Source organism: Trichosurus vulpecula, chromosome 1 (genome assembly GCF_011100635.1).
Source record: "Trichosurus vulpecula isolate mTriVul1 chromosome 1, mTriVul1.pri, whole genome shotgun sequence".
Classification (NCBI taxonomy): domain Eukaryota; kingdom Metazoa; phylum Chordata; class Mammalia; order Diprotodontia; family Phalangeridae; genus Trichosurus; species Trichosurus vulpecula.
Window position 1 is genome coordinate 508,346,923 of NC_050573.1, and position 20,805 is coordinate 508,367,727.

Below are 20,805 nucleotides of genomic sequence, written 5' to 3' on the forward strand. Positions count from 1 at the left end.
CTTAAAAATAAAATTAAGTGGTGAGAAGGAAGAATGCACTGGGTAAAGGGGAAAGAGAGAGGTTCAATGGTGTAATTTATCTGAAATAAAAGAGGCAGGAAAGAGGTTCTACAGTGGAGCAGAAGATGGGGCAAGGGGAGTATGTGAACTTGACGTTCATGGGGTTTGGTTCGAAGAGGCAATAACATACACATTTGGTTTAGTGTAGCAATCTATCTTAATATACAAGAAAGTAGGAGGGGAGAAAGATGTATCAGTAAGGCAAGTTTCATGACCTCGAGGATGAGCATGAACATGCTTTATGGTTCAGAATTGCGAAGTACAAAAAAAATCTCTAGGTAGAAGGCAGAGGTAGTATAACATTTATTTAGACACCAGAAGATCCAATCCCAAGTCCAATAATTACTATTCAATATAATAGTAATTACATTCCAAAACCAGTAAGGCCACCTCCATGTAGTAAAAAGGAAATTATAATACAATATTATAGCAAAGAACCAAGTCATCCTGTAACCTTCCCCCCAGCTAAGGCCTTCCTGTAGCCAATCACTCACGAATCCTAACTGTCTGTTAGTCCTTGCAGTCTCCTGGATTCTCTGCATTCTCATTTCTCCAATCTCTCTATGCTGTAGATTCTCAGCTTTTTTATCTCCTCAGCTCTCTTGTCTGCACTCTCCACTCTGCATTCTCTCTCAATGCTGGCTGCCTCAATGTCTTCTTGATGTCTACTTCTCAATCCTCTTTCTCTCAGTTCTGCTGCTCTCAGTTCTGCTTCTCTCACACTCTGGGCTCTCTTTATATGGAGTCCTAGCCGGGATCTGATTGGCTAGAACTCAGTGCACATACAATTCACTCTGGTCTTAGCACCTCTCCTTAGGGCCTTCAGGGTTTCACACCCCTTGTAACCTAAATAGCAAAAGGGTGTGGGCCTGGGCCTTTGTACCAAGTAAGTAAAGGGTGTAAGTCTGCCTACAGTCAAGCATCTCCTAATCAAGTTTCCCTTAACTGGATCCACTTGAGAAACTTTACTTCACTAGCTCCACTTGAGGCCTACTAGATGGTAGGGAAAGATCTTTAATCACATTATCACTACAAAGGAATATGGAGGCTGATAAAACAGAGGGCAGTTTGTGCGAAGTAAAAGTCAGAAGCAAAAAAAAAAAAAACATTATAGAATGGATGGGGTGAAAGGAGAGACACTGAGTAGGAAAAGCAGGGAGAAAAAAGATAGAGGGAAATAATCATTATTACTTAGTTACTTAATTATTAATTAATCATTAATTATTATTATTATTAATCATTAATCAATAATCATTGTTGTGGGAAAAAATAATTATATCAAGTTACTCTGATGAAGACCCCATTTTTCAAATACATAGAAAACTGAGTCAAATTTATCGAAATAAGAGCCATTCCTCAATTGTTAAATGGTCAACAGATATGAATGAACAATTTTCAGAGAAAATAATCAAATCTATTTGTAGTCACATAAGAAGTGCTCCAAATTATTATTAATTAGAGAAATGCCAATTAAAACAACTCTGAGCTACCACCACATACGTATCAGATTGGCAGAATATGATGAAAAAAGAAAATGACAAATTTTGGAGGGGATGTGGGAAATACTTATTTTAATACTGAAACTGAAATATACAATAAGAAAAGAAAAAAGAAAGATTATAAAATTAAATATTGAAACAAATACAAAATAAGAAACGGAAAAAAGCATATCACATGCACAGAAGAACATGAGAGGATTCAAAATATATAGCAATACATTTCTGTTTCAAGAAAGCCTTTATAATAAATACTACACATTTTATTGAGAGCTGTCCATCTTTTCTTCCTTATTAATTTTCTTTTCTCCTCTGCTGTGCACTTTTTACTTTGTTCTTTTCCCCCTTCCTTTCCCTTAGCTCCAGAAAACTACAATTAAGCATGGATATATTCATATACAGATATAGATATATAGATACAAATATATAGTCATACATACATACAGATGTAGGGATGTGTGTGTGTGTATATACACATATATAGACATATACTTTCCCTAATAAATTCTACTTCTGATCTTTGTCTTTATGTTTGTGCATATCTCTTATTTCCCATCTCTCCCAACTTCTCTACTTTATTTCTACCTGCTACCTTACCCTCCTACCAGTTAACCTACCCAGCTCTCCAAGGATCCCTCCCTTATCCTCCCATTCCCATTAATTTAAACACCCTTCTATAGCCCCCCCCCCCATTAAACTGTTCCCTCACCTCCCTCTAAAGGTCCCTCCCTTATGCTTTTCCTCCCTCCTTATCCCCTTAGTGTATATTATATATATATATATATGCATATATATGCGTGTGTATATATAATATATATACATATATATGTGTATATATGTGTATGTGTGTATGTGTATATATATATATATATATATATATATATATATATATATATATATATATATATATATATATATATATATATATATATATATACACATACACACATACATACACACACCCTTTTTCAGGGAATGAGGGCTTCACACCTCTTAAGAGCTTCATACCTCTGGAGGGCTTCACACCTCTCGTGACTTAATTAGCAGAAGGGTATGGGCCTTCTTACAAACAAGGGCAAGACTCAGTCAAAGTCACTTGATTGCCTTAGTGCTAGGAAGCACTCCAAAAGGCCAAAACAGTAAAAAGTCCCACTTTGTTTGCCCTTACACCCCTTTTCCCAATTCTAAAGTCTGAGACTGAATCTGAGTTGGTTTTCAGTGGCTGGTCGTGTTCCCAGCCAACTATTTGACCCTTGAGTTTTTCATTTGGTATGACTGCTTGTAGAGAGTACTTTGTTCCAAGCTTGAGGGGATGTGCTGTTGTTTTCAGAGCTATTTCTATACAGCAAGCTCTGCCACAGCAGTGCTCCTCCTCCCCAAAAAACCACCAACCCTGGACTGGACTCAGTTCTTAAGCAGGCTCTGCACTGCTGCTCTGATCTGCCACCTAATTCCTCTCACCAGGTGGGCCTGGGACCAGGAGCAACTGCAGTTGTAGTTCTTTAGCTGCACCACTCCTGCCTCCCCTGGGGCGGTTGCTAAACCTCATACTCCTTTCACTCTGTTCCTGCAGCTTTTTCCACTAACCTTCTCTGTTGTTTTTGGTGTTTGTGGGTTGAGAAGTCAGGTAACTGCCGCAGCTCACTGATTCAGGGTGCTAGGGCCTGTTCTGCCTGGCTCCTGGTCTGGTTGGTCTGGGTGCAGCCCACACTGGGCTCTGCTCCACTCCACTCACAGCTCTGTGCATGATAGAACTTACCCAGCCACCATCCATGCTGTCCTGGGTTGGAGCCCTGCTTCCCTCTGCTATTTTGTGGTTTCTGCAGTTCTAGAATTTTTTCAGAGCCATTTTTTATCGATGTGAGAATATTGGGACACAAATGCACTATTGATGGAGATGTGATCTAATTCAACCTTTCTGGAGAGCAATTTGAAACTATGCCCCAAAGACTATAAAACAATGAATACTCTTTATGTCTGCAACACCCCCATTGGGGGGGGGATGCCAAAAAAAAGAAATAAGAAGATCTTTTAAAATGCACAGAATGGGACATAAGGAAGTTCAGATAGAAACATCCATAAGCAAGATGATATTGAAAGTAATGTGTTGAATTTATAACGTATTTTAATCAAAAAAGGTATAAGTAATGGAGGACAATTTCAAATATAATCTCATCTTTGTTCTTTGTATATGGAGTTGTACTGTTTTGGGGAAGTTTAAGCTCAGAATTTTTTAAAAGCAGGATAGGTTAAAATGTTTATTTAGTGTGAAAATGGAATAATTTTACATGTTGCACTTTGATCAATTCAGTGGCTAGGTTGTCACACACAAATTCCTTTATTTTAGAATAAAATGTATCTAGAGAAAACTGCTTCTCTGACTTAAATTGCATGTTTTAATATGAAATGTTATCTTTACATAATTTGCTGTCAGCTTATCTAATCTCACTTCTTTCTTAATAAGTAGAAGTGAAATTTTCACATAGTAAATAATTGTGCTAAAAATATTTTTAATCTTCAGAGCTACCACTAACCTATAACTACTAGAAAATTTCTCGCTGTGCCTGCCCTGTATGATCTCTAGTCTTCCAAGCTGTCAAAATAAATCATATCTGTATATATAAAGCTCAAAAGGTCACAGAAGGAGATATTTGAGTGTCTAAGATGTGACAAAGTTAATTAATTGATGACAAATAGATGTTAAGGATGAAATATTTTTATTGTTTGAAAAAGTTGACAAGAAAAATATGATAAGCATTTCACAGTGGTAGTGGGGAAATGGAAGGGGTAAAAACTAGTCATAAATCAGTGATCAAGAAAGTAGCTATTCATATATAAGGAGTGCAACAAAATTGGTTGCTTGGGGGACTTAGCACAAAGGTCACCTTCTCCACAGTGTAGAGATTAAGGTGCTAGGGGAAAGTAGTACATAGTTTATCCACATTATCCAAAATTTCCAGATTACTTGTATGATTCTCTGGTCCCTCTTCTTAGCTACAGAATGTTTTTCACCTTTGCTTTTTGACCTTGAACTTTCCCATCATTTGTCTCCTCTCTTATGATGGTATCTTTGAGAAGTTTGTTCTGTACAGACAGGGAAATTTTTCTTGTCAATTATTTTACTATTTAATTTAATTTGCCATTTATTTTAGTATTTAATTTCTTTTTCTGTTCCTTCTGGTGGACTGGCAAAAAAAGAAATACATTGGCAAGAACTCAGAAGCTAACATTTTAAAGAAATTCTGATCCATCATATGTCCTTAAGCTAGGATAAATTTCCAGTGTCCCATGTACAAGAAGTACTCAGGGTACTACATTTTAATTAGAATTACTTATTCCAAAAATATGATTAGGAAGCATGAATGACATTTGCTTTTAGTGGAAGAGATATGCTATATTTTTCACACTTAATGGCATCGTTAATGATGGATATATGATCGTTTTGGGAATGGAAATGGCTAAAAAAGTTTCATGATACAATTGTGCCTCTTTTCTGTCATATAATAATTTTAGGGATAATTTTAAGCAGATCCTAATTCCAGTAATTAGCTGATACCAGAGATATTCTAGTCCATCCACTTACTACCATATCAATGATCTACTATCTGTGGTGGGAATTTTTTATTCCAATATGCTCATTCACTTAAATATCAGTAACAATGCTATGCATTCAGTTTGTCCTCACCTTTTGTATCACTAAGGCAAGATTCATGAACTTGAGGATGACCATGAACATGCCTGTTTGGTTCAGAACTTCAAAGTATGAAAAACTCTCTAGGTAGAAGGCAGAGGAAGTATAACATTTATTTAGACACCAGAGGATCCAATCCCAAGACTAAGAACCCCAATTCAATATAGTAGCAATTATATTCCAAAACCCGTAAACCCACCTCAGTGTAGCAACAAGGAAATTATAACACAGTATTAAAGCAAGGAACCAAGTCATCCTGTAACCTTCCCACTTGCTAGGGCATTCCCATAAACAATCACTCATGAATCCTAACTGTCTGCTTGTCTGCATCCTCTCCCACAGTTCTTAAAGCCTTTGCAGTTCTCAGAGGCCTTGCAGTCTCCTGTATTCTCTGGATTCTCAGTTCTCTAGTCTCTCTATGCTGTAGAGTCTCAGCTCTTTAATCTCCTCAACTCTTTTGTCTGCACTCTCTACTCTGCAGACTCTTGACACTGGTTCTTTTAATGTCTACTACCTCAATATCTTCTTGATGTCTATTTCTCAATTCTCTTTCTCAATTCTGCTTCTCTCACACTCTTGGCTCTCCTTGTATACAGTCCTTGCCAGCATCTGATAGGCTAGAACTCAGTGCATATACTATTGGCTCTGATCTTAGCACCTTCCCTTAGGGCCCTGAGGGTTTCACATTTATTGTGACTTAAACAGCAAAAGGTTGTGGCCCTGAAGCCTCATGCTTTGTAAGTAAAGGACCTATTGAATGGCCTGGAAGATCTTTAATCACATTAACAAGAAGCTAGCTCTTAGGAATCCATGGGAATATATGATAAATCACATTCAATCCATCCTTCCTGTTTGAACTTTCATTGATGGCAAGATGATTCCTCTTCCACGAAACCTATCCTAGACCCCAATCCAAGTCCACAGTCATTTAAGCTATAAATGGGGGATTTTTTTTATTCCTGTAGGTACAGGGTGTTTTTCTCCATTCAATCCCCATCTCCCAACAACAGAATCTTTTGATGTATAATAGAAGGAAATGTTTTCCTAAAATCTTATTTATCTTTTTATTACGCTGAAAAATATTTATGCTAAATAACTGAGCATTAATTAGTCTCAGATGTTGTACAATGACACAGATTAGGAAAAAATTGGCTCATTAAACATTAGTAGTATTAGTATCATTATTATTGTTATTATTACTCTTGACAAGAATTAGCATTTATATAACACTTGAAGGTCTACAAAACATTTTACAAATACCTCAATTAATAATTACAACAACCTTAGAAGTGATGTATTATTATTATCCCCATTTTACAGATGAAGAAACTGAGGTAAATAGAGGTCTAGTAACTTTCTTAGGGTACATGGCTAATACTCTTATCAGATAATGGTGAGAATTTCACCAGTAATTTAAAAATTGCTATTTGTAGGATTTTTTTTTACGTAGGTAAAAATCAGAACATTATTTTTTGATTTTTTTTAATGACAGCATTGGTTGCACGGTGTTCTCTGAGAGCAAAGGGCAATGTGCCTATCTGTTTGCATTTTTAATTGTGAGGTAGGAAATTTTTTGTTATAAAAAATCCAACCCTGTAAACAACAGACTAGTCTCAATTCAGCAATACATCTTTCCAAAGCTGTAGTAGTGTTCTGAAAAAGAACTCCAGAAGATACAGTTTCAAATTTTACCTCTGACATTTTTTAGATGTTCAGCCATAGATAAACTGCTTGGTTTTTCTGAGGATCAATTTTTGTATATAAAAATTGTAATAATCATTTCCCAAGACCTAATGTCTAATTGAAGCTGAGTGGAGATGGGGTAAATTAGTGTACCCCCCCCCATTTTTAAGCATCTAGAAGATAATGAATCGCCAGTTGATTATTATGATACCAACGATGGTTAAGCAAGAAGGTTCTAAAATAGTAAACTATTTTTATCAACGTGATACTCAACAATATTCTTTCAGAGTAAAATGACACCAAGAGTAGTTATTCTCTCATTCATTCTTTTCAGATTCCCTGACCGCCCCTTCCCATAACCTGTTTAGGTCTCCTGTGTTCACATATTGGTTTTCCAATGATAAGAGATATCCAAATATTAATCAAATGGGATTTAGCTGACCTTTAGGAAATCCCTTACATCAATACAGTAACTCATAAAACATTACATTTATAAGGTTAGCACAAATGTTATATGGAAAGACTTACCTGACAGCACAGAGAAAACTTAGCTATTGAAGAACAGATAATTGTGGAAGAAGAAAGTCAAATAAGTAATATTACATCTCACAGTTAGAAGAAACTTTTTTTATAATTGTATTACAGCTCACTGTTGCCAGGATGGAAGCAGAGGCTATCTCACACTAAGGATCCCTAGTCCTTGAGGGGCTAACCTTAAACATGGATGTGGATTGGGCCTTTTAAAAGACAGGGTCTTTTACTTGTCATCTCTGGAACTTCACACCCCACCAACTTAGAACACTTAGGAAAATCAGTTTTTTAAAAGTTTAGTTTTGCCTTATATATAGGGTCCCCTCTTCCACCCACAAGAAAACAATAGGAAAGTATTTAATGCACAATGTAGATCTGGCATAGGAAAGCTATTTATTTCCTATACATAAAAAATAATTCTTGATGGCCATGAATCATTGAGCTGTGGCAGTTACCAGACTTCTCTACCCACAAACGCCAAGGAGCAGGGTGTTGGGAAACTGCGGGATTGAGGTGAGAGAGGTCCAGCCTCATCCCTGGGGGTGGTGGAGGTGGTGCAGTGGTGGTGGTAGCAGTAGCCGGAAGCTCCTGAGGCTGCTTCTACAGCTCCAGCATCAGCTGTTTCCTGAGTCCCTGGCTTAAACAGTGGTAGGAATCTAGCACTGGTCAGAGTGGGAGTGCAAGGAGCCCTTTGCAGTCTCAGAGGCAGGTCCTCTTGCTATGCCCTGCTTGGATCTTGATTGCAGTGCTGGTTGGCAGTTCGTGGAGGAGGAGCACTGTTGTGACAAAACCTGTGGTGACAGTGGAGTAAAAGTAGAACTGAAAACAGCCATGCTTGGACCCTAAAGCTTGGGACAAAGTACTTTTTACTGTAAAAGCAGTCATACACTGACAAAATGTTCAAAGATCAAGTAGTTCAGTGGAACATGAACAGGCAGTGAAAGTGAACTCAAACTCAAACTGTTGATTCTTTTTTTGGTGACAGAAAAGATCAAAACATCCAGCCAGAAGAAGTCAACCTAGTCAAAGAGCCAACATCAAAAGCCTCCAAGAAAAATATGAATTGCTCTCAGGCCATGGAAGAGCTAAAAAAGGATTTGGAAAAGCAAGTAAGAGAAGTAGAGGAAAAATTAGGAAGAGAAATGAGAGTGATGTGAGAAAACCATGAAAAACAAGTCAACAACTTGCTAAAGCAGACCCAAAAATACTGGAGAAAATAACACCTTAAAAAATAGACTAACTCAAATGGCAAAAGAGCTCCAAAAATACAATGAAAAGAAGAATGCCTTGAAAGGCAGAACTAGCCAAATGGAAAAGGAGGTTGAAAAGACCACTGAAGAAAATACCACCTTAAAAATTAGATTGGAGCAAGTGGAAGCTAGTGACTTTATGAGAAATCAAGATATTATAAAACAGAACCAAAAGATAGGATGGAAGGAAATATAGTTAGCCTTTCAAAAGATGAATTTTGTGGAATTGTTGTACATAATGATACAATGGATAAAATGGAAGACAATGTGAAATATCTCATTGGAAAAACCACTGGCCTGGAGAATAGATCCAGGAGAGATCATTTAAAAATTATTGGACTACCAGAAAGCCATGATCAAAAAAAAAAATCTCATGATGGAGAATGCTATCTTCATCCAGAGAAATAACTGTGAAGTTTGAATGCAGATTGAGGCACACTACATGCTCACCTTTTTTCCTTCTCTTTTGCTTTTGTTTTTGGGCTTTTTTTGGTTCTGTCTCTTCTTTCTCATGATTCATTCCATTGGTCATAATTCTTCTCCACAACTTGACTAGTGTATAAATTAATTCAATGCAAAGTTATACATGGTAGTGATATGAGATTCCATGCTGTCTTGAGGAGGGAGGGGAGAAAATCTGGAACTCAAAATTATGTAGAACCATGTGTGGTAAACTAAAAATAAAAAAAAAATATATTAAAAAAAAGAGTCTAGACATCATCTTTCAAGAAATTATCATGGAAAACTGCCCTGATATTCTAGAACCAAAGGGTAAAATAGAAATTGAAAGAATCCACTGATCAACTCTTGAAAAAAGATCTCAAAAAGAAGACTCCTAGGAACATTGTTGCCAAATGCCAGAGCTCCCAGATCAAGGAGAAAATACTGCAAGCAACCAGAAAGAAACAATTTGAATATTGCAGAAACACAAGCAAGATAACACAAGATCTAGCAGCTTCTATATTAAGGTATCAAAGAACTTGGAATATGATATTCTGGAGGTCAATGGAGCTAGGATTAAAACCAAGAATCACCTACCCAGCAAAACTGAGTATCATGCTCCAAGACAAAATATGGATTTTCAATAAAACAGAGGACTTTCGAGCTTTCTCAATGAAAAGAACAGAGCTGAATAGAAAATATGACTTTCAACCACAAGAATCCAGAAAAGCACGAAAAGGTAAAGAAGAAAGAGAAATCATATGGGACTTACTAAAGTTGAACTGTTTTGTTTACATTCTTACATGGAAAGATCATATGTATAATTCAGTATTAGGGTACCTGAAGGGAATATACATAATTATATACATATGAGAGCACAGGGGGAGTTGAATAGGAAGGGATGATATCTAAAAAAGTAAAATCAAATTAAGGGATGAGAGAGCAATGTATTGAGAGAGGAAGAAAGGGAGAGATAGAATGGGGTAAATTGTCTCACATAAAAGTGGCAAGAAAAAGCAGCTCTGCAGGAAGGGAAGAGAGGGCAGGTCAGGGGGAATGAGTGAATCATACTCTCATTGTATTTGTCTTGAGGAGGGAATAACATACACACTCAATTGGGTATCTTACTCCACAGGAAAGCAAGAGGATAGGGACAAAAAAGGGGGTTGATAGAAGTAAGGGCAGATAGGGGGAGGAGGTAATCAAAAGCAAACACCTTGGAAAAGGGACAGGGTCAAGGGAGAAAATTGAATAAAAGGAGACAGGATAGGATGGAAGGAAATATAGTTAGCCTTTCACAAGATGAGTTTTATGGAATTGTTGTACATAATGATACATGTGTAACCTATGTTGGTTTGCTTGTTTTCCTAGGGAGGATGGGTGGGAAGGGAAGAGGGGAGAGAATTTGGAACTCAAAGTTTAAAAAGCAGATGCTCAAAAGAGTTGTTTTTTTAGGCAGCTAGGAAACAAGATATATAGGGAATGGGGTATAGAAATCTATCCTGGCCTACAAGAAAGTAACGGGAAAGGGGATACAGAGGAAGTAGGGTGAGGGAAGGGAGGGCTCACTGGGGAGTGGGGGGATCAGGATATATGCCATCTTAGAATGGGGTGAGGGTAGAAATGGGGAGAAAATTTGTAACTGTATTAGGAGGGCAGAGTTTATAATCTCAAAGAGGATCATAAACACGTCTGAAAGGTTCGGAACCGCCGGATATAAGAAACTCTCAAAGTAGAAGGCAGAAGAATCAAAACATATATTTAGGCTCCACAGTAACCAACCCATGAACCAGCAACCCCATTTTGATATATTGATCAAAAGCTTCCAGGCCCAATAAGTACGCCTTGAAAGAGTAACCAGGAGGCTACAGAGAAGCATGATTGCATAAAGCAAAATCATGCTTCCCCCTCTATGGTAAAAAGATTACCCACTGGCCTGAAGTCTTTGTTCAGCTTCCTCCCGTAGGTCAGCTCTGCTACTGGCAGCTCCTGCTTCGGCTGTGGCTATAGCTATAGCTGTGGCAGCCTCTGGCTCCAACGGGAGCTGCTTTTAACCATCCAGCTTCTGCGGGGGTGTAAGGTACGCCGGGGAAAGCACAGGTTCTTTCAATCTGCTTAAGCAAGGTGAAGGGGTTGACCGGGAAAGCACAGGTTCTTTCCATCAGCTTAAGCAAGGGAAGCAAGGTGAAGGGGCCGACAAGCTTACTCCAGTCCAAGATACAAACAGTATTCAGTTCAGGGGAAAAAGCCAAACTAGTCAAGGGCACTTGTTGACTAAGTGCTAAGGAGCCCATTTTTGGTTGCCAATACAGTAACTCAAAATCTTGTGGAAATCAATGTTGAAAACTAAAATATTAAATAAAAATGATAAAATTCAAAAAAATAACTCTTAAAAGTAAGGTTACTTAAAAAGAAGGTCTTGTTTAAAAATCTCAAGTCTTAAGATCTTAGGTCTTAAAATATTTGTACGTTTACTCTGAAAATTATTTAAAACATGAAACAGCAAACTATTATTCCCATGATATTCTCCTAGGATGCTAATGCTTAAAACATGAAGCAATTAATAAATTATTTAATAGGAATTTCACCTTCCCCTTTAATTTGTAATTTCCTGAGCACTTCTTGTAAGGTCAATGTCTTCTGATCATCAAGTATATTGCTTAGTCTTATCTTTCTTTCCAATGTAATCTTCTCTAATTCCAGAATACTCCTCCCTGCTGCCAGTCAGTTTAAACCAAGGACAACAGAAACTTCTAAACTCCCAAGCAATACACTACCCCTAATCCATTTCTTAAGAGCACTCTGTTTATCTATGTTCAGGAAAGTAATGCTAAGAGGAAAATTGCCTAGGAAGAATATGTGATTGCTTTGATATATGAGAGGCTGACATAGCTGCCAGAATGATAAGAGGTATTATCCTGTCTTCCTTCATAGTAAATTCAAGGTAGTCTCACTTAATCTCCATATACTTGGCAAAGAGGAGGAGGAGAGTCATAGCGCAGTGTTACTTCTTTTAATGTCTACTACATCTACTTTCCTTTCCCCCATCCCACACTGTCATCATTTGGACCAAGAGATTTCTATATCATCCTAAAGCAAGCTCTTTAGGTAGAGCACACGTGGACCACCGGAAGAATCCAGGGATCGACTCAGCTCCACAAACACTCTATGGAATGTACTCTAGCCAGAGCACATCAGTGTGGGTTACAATTAGCCCCATTACAAAACGTAACATTACAAAATCGCGAAAGTATAAATATTACTCTACCACTAGTAACCTCTGATTTTTTTTCAAACTGGACTACAATTTTTTTTTACTTTTGCTTTCCTGATTTGCCATCCAGCTATCAAGATATCATTTGTTGGAAGATTCTTGGTCAAAAATAGGTTGAACTACATAGATTCTGAGGTCCTATGTAGCTAACTGTTTTATTCTCAGGGTTTGCTTGGAGGCATTTGTTTTTACACTTCAGAATCCTATCCCACTCATGTAGACTTATCACATTAATCACTGACATTTAGATAGAGCTCCAATTCTTTCATAGTTTACATAATCATTATCTCACTTGAACTTGATGATAAGTCTATGAATTAATTTCGACAAGTATTATTCATCAACCTCATTTGAAGAAAGATGAAACTGTGGCTCAGAGAAGTGGTTACTTGTGCATGATTGCACAGTGTTAGGGGTAGAATTTGGACCAGGTCTTCTTAACTCAATGTCCACCAATCTGTACCCAACACCCCTCTTTTCAGACACAGTTCAAATGTTATACCTCCAACCCAGGAAATTCTCCATCATCCAAAGAATATTTGCTCTTTACTAGGTTTTCTTTATATCTTTATATTGAACTTATCAAATTTTATTACGTAGCATGTTCAATTGGCTAATCAAGTATTTATTAAGTCCCTACTATTTAGTGGGAACTATACTAGGAATCAAGGATGCAAGACAAAAAGAATCTTTAACCTCAAAGACCTTGCATTCTCTAGGAGCAAATAACATATATGTGTAAAAGTATATACAGAATAAATGCAATGTTTTTTTTTTGTGGGAAGAAGGGATGACAAAATCTCAAAAGGTCATTAGAAAAACAAAATTTAGGATGGGACACATAAGCTGAGCTTTGAAGGAAACTGGATATGAAGAAGTTGAGGAAAGAAGGAAATGCATTATAGACATGGAAGAAAAGAAAACCAGGGAGGAGATCAGGTTTGAAGGTCTTCAGATAACAGAGGAGTTGTTTATGCATATACTTAATCTTCCAAATTGTCTGTAAGATCTTTCAAAATATGGAACTATGTGATACTTTTTTATGTCCTCCTGAGTGCCTATTATAAACTTTTGTGCAAAGGAGGTATTCTATAATCATTTCTTTTAAGAATGAAGAAATCTTTAGATGTGTTGTTTTCAGTATTTGGAAATTTAAAGGAACAACATTTGAAAGAATAGAAGTAATTTCCTCAAATACAACTCATAAGGCCCTATGTCACTTTTTTCTAATTCTATTAGTTTTATGGTAAATTTATTCCTTTAAATATGAAATTGGAAAGCATATTATTAATTCCTTTTTAATAGATAACAACAATGTTTAGGATACTGAATTAGTAATGAATAATGTTAAGATGCTAATCCAAAATGGTATAAAATTATGGTTAAATAGGTGCCCAGCATTGAATGTTGTCTGCCATTTTTGTTAGATAATCAAAAGCAAAATTATTTAAAAGTGGCCAATGATTCCTTTATTCAAAATACTTCCCCTAATCATGTAAAGTAGTACTCTTTACTAGCTTTGTAAATGCCCCAAATATTTAAATTCATAACAATAGTATGAGAACTACCTAGGATAATCCCTAACTCTTTAAGTCAATTTAAGTCAAAGTAAAGTGCAATTCAGTTTTGAGAATTTACTGACATCATGAGATTTGAAACAAAATTCTGGATACAGGAAATGCTTATGTAAAAGAATTGACCCCCAAAAGGCAAAATTAAAGGCAATGGATAGAATCAATAAAGATGAAAAATTAAAATTGGTTTCAGAAAAAAAATCTTCCTTAAAATTAAAGCTCTCCAAATGTATCTGATTCAAACTGGAGGGGAAGGTAAGTGGCTCTGCACCCTTTCTCAAGGTTTTCAAGGAGAAATTGGATAGTTACTTCTCAGCTATATTATGGTAGGATTTCCTTTCAGAAATTACTTAGACTGGATAGCTGTTGAGGTACATTCCAACTCTCAGATTCAATAATGCTGTAATTCTTTGACTGATATCTATCCTCCCTTAAATCTTTTATGGAGATTTTATCTCACATGCTAAAGGCCATGATCTAGGTGTCAACATTACATGAGTGCCAGTGGTTAGCTAAATATTTAAAACTTCAGTTCTTCATTGAGGTATTAGGAAAGCATTAATCCGATCTTTCTCATCTACTAAGAAATCATCTACAATCTCAGTGTTTCAATTCCTTTCCAAATACCATGAAATCTAAAAGAACAACAACAAATTAACAGACAAACAAACAAAAAGTCATTGTCAGATCTATGGTATAAAACAAATCAGGTAAAGTTGAGCATAACTGCATGTGCAAATAATCTCCTCGATAGTCAGTTATGCATAAATGTTCATGAATGTATTAAATATCAAGGGCAAGACAATTACCACTTACAATGATCAGAAGTCTAATGAGTATTCAAAGTTTGCTACAATAGTGTTGTGTAGATTAGATACTCTGGGCAAAAGAAAGGTAACTAACAAGGAATTTTTGTTGTTACTTAGTCATATCTGACTCTTCATGATCATAGCACACCAGTGCTTGTGTGTGATGTTTTCTCGGCAAAGATACTGGAGTAGTTTGCCATTTCATTTTTATTAAGGAAAACAAGAGTTTAGTGACTTGACAAGGGTCACACAGCTAGTAAGTGTCTGAAGCCAGATTTGAATTCTAGTCTTCCTAACTCCAGGTGCAGCACTCTATCCACTGAACCAATTAGTGCCTCCAAAAAGAAAAACAAACAAACAAAAAAAGAATTACAAAATCATAAGGACTTCATTCCTCTCTGCTAGCTTTTCTGTATCACAATCCCCTCTATTCCATTTGGAGAATCTCTGGCATTTTTTTTTAATTTTCTCTCTTGATATATTTTATTTGAAAGAAAAAGTCTTTATTTGCAGAAGTTATAAATAGGGCATGCCCATGATGTCTGAAGCTGTTTCCATTTATACATAGCTGAGAAAGATTTAGGCTTAGGCATTTTTCCTTCATTTTCTTCAATAAAGCTCTCCAAATTGAAAAAAAAATAGATATTTAGAAGTTAATAATTTAAATAAAAGTAAATTTTATATAATCAAATCAAAGTAAGCCTGATTCCTGACTTCCCAAAAAAATATGATATTCTACTAATATAGTCCCTATGAATATATTCCTTCACAGTCCTTCTTTGAATGCAATTATCTGGTTTCCAAAGCAACAGGACCATATAAGTTTATTGTTGTCTCACTTTTATTTTCTTGACTTTTTGAATTTCTCTTAAATTTCCCATCTGAGAGAAGCTTTGATTCACCAAATTGTTCTCCACAATGGTTGGAAAAGTTCACAATTCCACCATTGGTGTACCTATTTTCAACATCCTTTCCATAATGTGTAATTTTCCTTTTCTGCATGTCAGTCAATCTGAGAGGTGTGAGGTAGTACCTAAGAGTTATTTAAATTTGGGTTTTTATAATTAATAGTGACAGAGAATTTTTTATGTGATTATTAATATCTTTGTTTTTTTTCTTCATAAAACTAGCAGTTCACTTTAAAGACAATTAAAGAATAATTGCTTATGACTCTTGTCTCTTCCTTTGGATCACAATGCATAGAAAAATAAAATACTAAAGACAGAATGAACCTTAAAGATAAAAAAATATGTTCTTATAATGTCATTTTCTAACTGAAGAAACTGAGGCAGGGAGGGAGTAAATAATTTGTCCATAATCATAGCACATGGGAAAACATATGGCCTAACCAAGGCTCTTCACCAGTTATTCAGTACTGGCTCCATTGTACCACAATCAGAGTGCTTTGATGCAGTTTGAACCAATAAAGTACTCTAAATATTAGATTTGTTTTCATAATATTGCTCTTTTCTTCTACAAAAATTAAATGAATATCTTTTGAAATGGTCTGTTGAATTTGTAGAATAACAATAATTGTGTGGCAGCATACTATTTCCATACACACACACACACATACCCACACCCCACACACAAACACAGATACATAGATATACATATAGATGCGAATAACAAAACAAGTGGTTGAATTAAACTGAATTACTTTTTCAGCTGAAGATTTCTATTCCAAAAATGCTATGTTTGTCAAGGATGTAAAATTCATCAATTCCCAGAAGACATGCCATTATCCATTTATCTGACAAATATTTGGAAAACAATGAGCTTACCTTTTGCAAAATGCTACTCCTAGTAGAGAAGTCTACAAATTATAAAATATTAAGGGCAAAGTACATTGATAATGGTAATAAAAACTCCATTAAATACAACTTATATATGTTTCAGGGGTCATCAAGGTGCAATGAAAATTATAGGGATGACAGGCAGGGGATCTACAATGGGACTTTTAAAAAGTGGAAATGTTTAATACAATGCGTATTGAAATTTTCAAAATGTTAAATTTTTTAGTGTTGAAATATTTGCTAAGTTTAAAATTTCATTGTCAAAAAACATATTTTATGTGAAATTGTTACAGGCCTTTACAGATGTAAGAAACCATGAGTACAGCACACTGCGTATAAATCAGGCTTCTAAAATACATCATTTAGTTCTGCAGAATTTTTTTCTATTTTCCATATTTTATTATGAGGGATGATATCAGTTCCTACCCTGGTAGGTGGTAGGGGAAGAGAAATACATGGGATTTTTTTTAAAACTAGGTCAACAACAATCCATTTAAAAAAAATCATAGTTTTAGAGAATTAGAGAATCATTGCTTTGAAGGTGAAAGGTACCTCAATTAAAATTTAAACCAATGACCTCATTTTGTACATGAAGAAACTAAGACCCAGAGAGTTGAATTTTCTTGTCTAAGGGCATATAGTGATGGAGCCAGGATTCATATGGAAGCAAAGAAAAAAAAAACACATCATTTACTGATTATATATCCAGCATTGAAAATTTGCTAAAGCTTACAGGGTCTAAAAAACTCACCCCTCCCTGTCCTCTTTCAGTCATTGAAGTTTAGGTTGGGTTGAGTTGTGTGGATCCCTGCCTCTGTTTGAAGTAGGATCTCTTTTTTCATTTTCCTTGCCTCATTAAATCTTCCACATTAGCTCTCAGGGTCCAGTTTCAACTATAGTTCCCAAGTGTATCTCTTGCTCTCAGAAAGGAGGGAGAGTATAAAAGGGCACATAATGTGAATCCTCAGTTATGGGATATTCCTAGAGAGAAATAAATACTAATGTAGATGGAACACAAAGCCCATTAACCAAATTAAACAAATTAAAAGCAGATGACTAATTTAGCTATATTTATTAGGTTCTTTGTATTCTGATGGTATTTCACCTGTCTGTAAAACCCATCAATTTTGAGGTAATTCTTTTAATTATGGACATCCACTCTTTTACTTTCAGGTTTCCGAGGAACTTTGGTCCTTTCAAATGAACACAGTCAGTTACAGTACTAGATCTACCCACCACTGGATACTTATTTACTTAAGACTAGGAAAGAAAGACTTCATATGTACAATGAGTATCATATTTTTGCCTTCTCAATGAAGGAGGAGGTAATGGATGAAGGAAGACAATTTGGAAATGAAAAAAAAAAATAAATGGATGATTGGGAAAGATTAGAAAACAAAAGAAAAACACAAAATAGAGGTAGCCAAGTGCTAGTAGCCATATGGAGGCTGCATGGCAGACAGGGCCATTGCCCCTTCTCTCACTCTATTTAAGGGAAGTAGTTTGAAATGCCATTCAGAAAGAAAGAGAAAAAAGAGAAGGACAGATTGGTGCCTTTTATGCATGTAGTAGGGTAGGAAGCATATTTTCCTGCTTATTAGCCAAATAAGAGGCTCTTTCCTATTTGCTTATTATAAGGACTTTATTAGTGAATCATACAGATAGCAGCAACTCCACAGTTGTACCCAAACTTCAAAGTCATCACATGAAATTAAGAATATTGAGTGACTGCATAGGCTTTATGTGGAATGTGGGAAGAACCCCAATTACATAAAGAATTAAGTATTTATTGCCTTGATTCTCTGTGACAGTCTTGGAAGCATTTGGTCATATGTATATGTTTCTAAAATATGCTCCAAATGTTTTCCTTCTTTCTATGTAAAAGTAATAGTACATAAAATTTAAGTAAAATGTATCAAATAAAATTCTTAGTTGGGTAATAAATGTGCTATAAAAATTTAAAGAAAATATAAATGCATGGGTTGTATTTTAATATTAAAATATTTAATACTAATACACATCAGTGTTGCTATGCTTTTTTGATTGATGATTTTATGCAAAATGTCATCTTTTAAGAGATATTGGAGATGTTTAGGCTTCAGTTGCTAAAGGAAGGAAATCTCATAGTTGTATGTCACAGATAAATCGAGAGAAAGCAGAAATAGTAGCAACTAAAACTCCCCCAAGAATTCTTTCTTTTTTTTTAATATTGGATTTTCATCTGACTTAGTTTTTGTTTTTAAAGAAACATCATCCTCTATAACTGAAATAACTATACTTGCCATGTTATATGAGTAGGACATATACCAGATAACTTGGTCTGAATGTATGTTATAAGATGAACATAAGATATATTGCTATATTAGTTGTGTTTTAAGAACTCACTTTGACTGTGGTACAAATGAATACATGCATCTCACATGGAGTTCTACTGAATTTGCACCATGATACCTAAGTAAGAGCAAGACCTTTATTAAGGTCAATAACACTTCACCTCCATAAGGCTGGTGATGTTTAATTTTCCATTTTGTTTTTTTATCCACTTCCACAGCTCACATGATTGAATTTGAATATTGAATTTGCTTTCTTCCCCTTGTCTAACCTAAGTATAATGTACAGAAAGAGAAAAATTACCAAAAAGATAGTAGCTGAGGATTTTTCTTTTCTTTTATATGCTATAAAGAAATGGATTTATTGCTTGTCTTCTCAATAAGTGAGGAAGGGACAAGCAGAAGGGAAAAAATTTTTCAATTCACATTTAAAAACCATATTATAAATAAATAAATAGGTAAATAAATAAACATCAACTATACCCCCCCCAAAAAGAAGCAAACATAATTTCTATTTGATGGTCATATTTGTTTCAAAAATTTACTTGGAGGGACTGCCATTTAATTTTCTCTTAAGACAAATGATTTATAAGGATGTTTTTTTCATAATTTTCACAAGCATGGATAACTTGAAAAGAAATAAGAGTTATTTCATAAATCTGTACCAGGAAGTCTCCCCCTGCCACCTTTATAACTTTTACAGTTTCCCTCACCCTAACCTTGTTTACCCTCTCAGTTATTTAGTAATGTGACAGGGAAACTGAACAAACTCAGGCACACAATGTGTTCAGCTAACACACTGTAATACCTACGTGGAAAAAATTGGAGAGTTTTTTTATTTGTTTTGTTTTGTTTTTCCCTAGGAAAGGCCTAGGTAATGAAAGAGCCCTGCTTTCTCATTCAAAGTATTCATAGGGATGATTTCTGGTCTGTTTAGCAAGTAAAAAAGGGAAATAACTAATGGCAAAATTGCAAGATACAAGACAATTGTGAACAAAGTGTTAATATTCTTACATATGACTATAGCAAGAATTTTGCTGGCAGCTACTGTGGCTGTGTAAAACCAGCAACAACCAGCACACAAAGGGCTGCCCACACAGGTTCTTTGATTTGCTTTTCTAAGGAAAGCAACTTTGAGAGGTTAACAATCTCAGTTTAATCAAACATACAAATATCATTCACTTAGTTCTGGGGGAAATGATCAGCCCCCTGAACTTCAAGGCAAATAGAAACAGAAATTATAAACATCTGATTCAAATGACAATTCATAGTTACCAAAGAACCCATAAGTCTGGGTTGGGAAAGCTGAGGCACAGTCACAATGGCTTGCCCAGAGTCTCAACATTTATTTCATGAGAGGGCCCCAAAAGTAATTTAAAAATGATCAAAATAATTATGAATCAGATAGATATAAAATAAAGCAATTTTGAGATTCCATCTCATACATATCAGACTGGAAAAAATGATAAAAGAGAAAAAACCATGAAAATTGCAAGAGGGACTTTGGGAAAATATGTATATATTGTGGAGTTGTGATTGGTTTAGCCATTCCAGAAAACAATTTGCAATTATCTCAAGAAAGTTAGCAAACTTTGCATATCACTAGGCCTATATCTAGTGAGAAAATATAAGAAATATATGAATTTACAATAAAGAAGTCAAGGTTCTTTGTGTATAAATCTATTTATGGAAATTCTTTTCATTGTATCTCACAACTGGAAGTAAGGGGGTGTCCAATTGGGGAAGAGATAAACAAATTATGGAATATGAGGGTAACGGGATGTCATTGTTCCATAAGAAAGAATGAAATGAACAATTTCAGAAGAAACTAGGAAGACCTTAGGCAACAGATAAACTAATTATGGGGGGG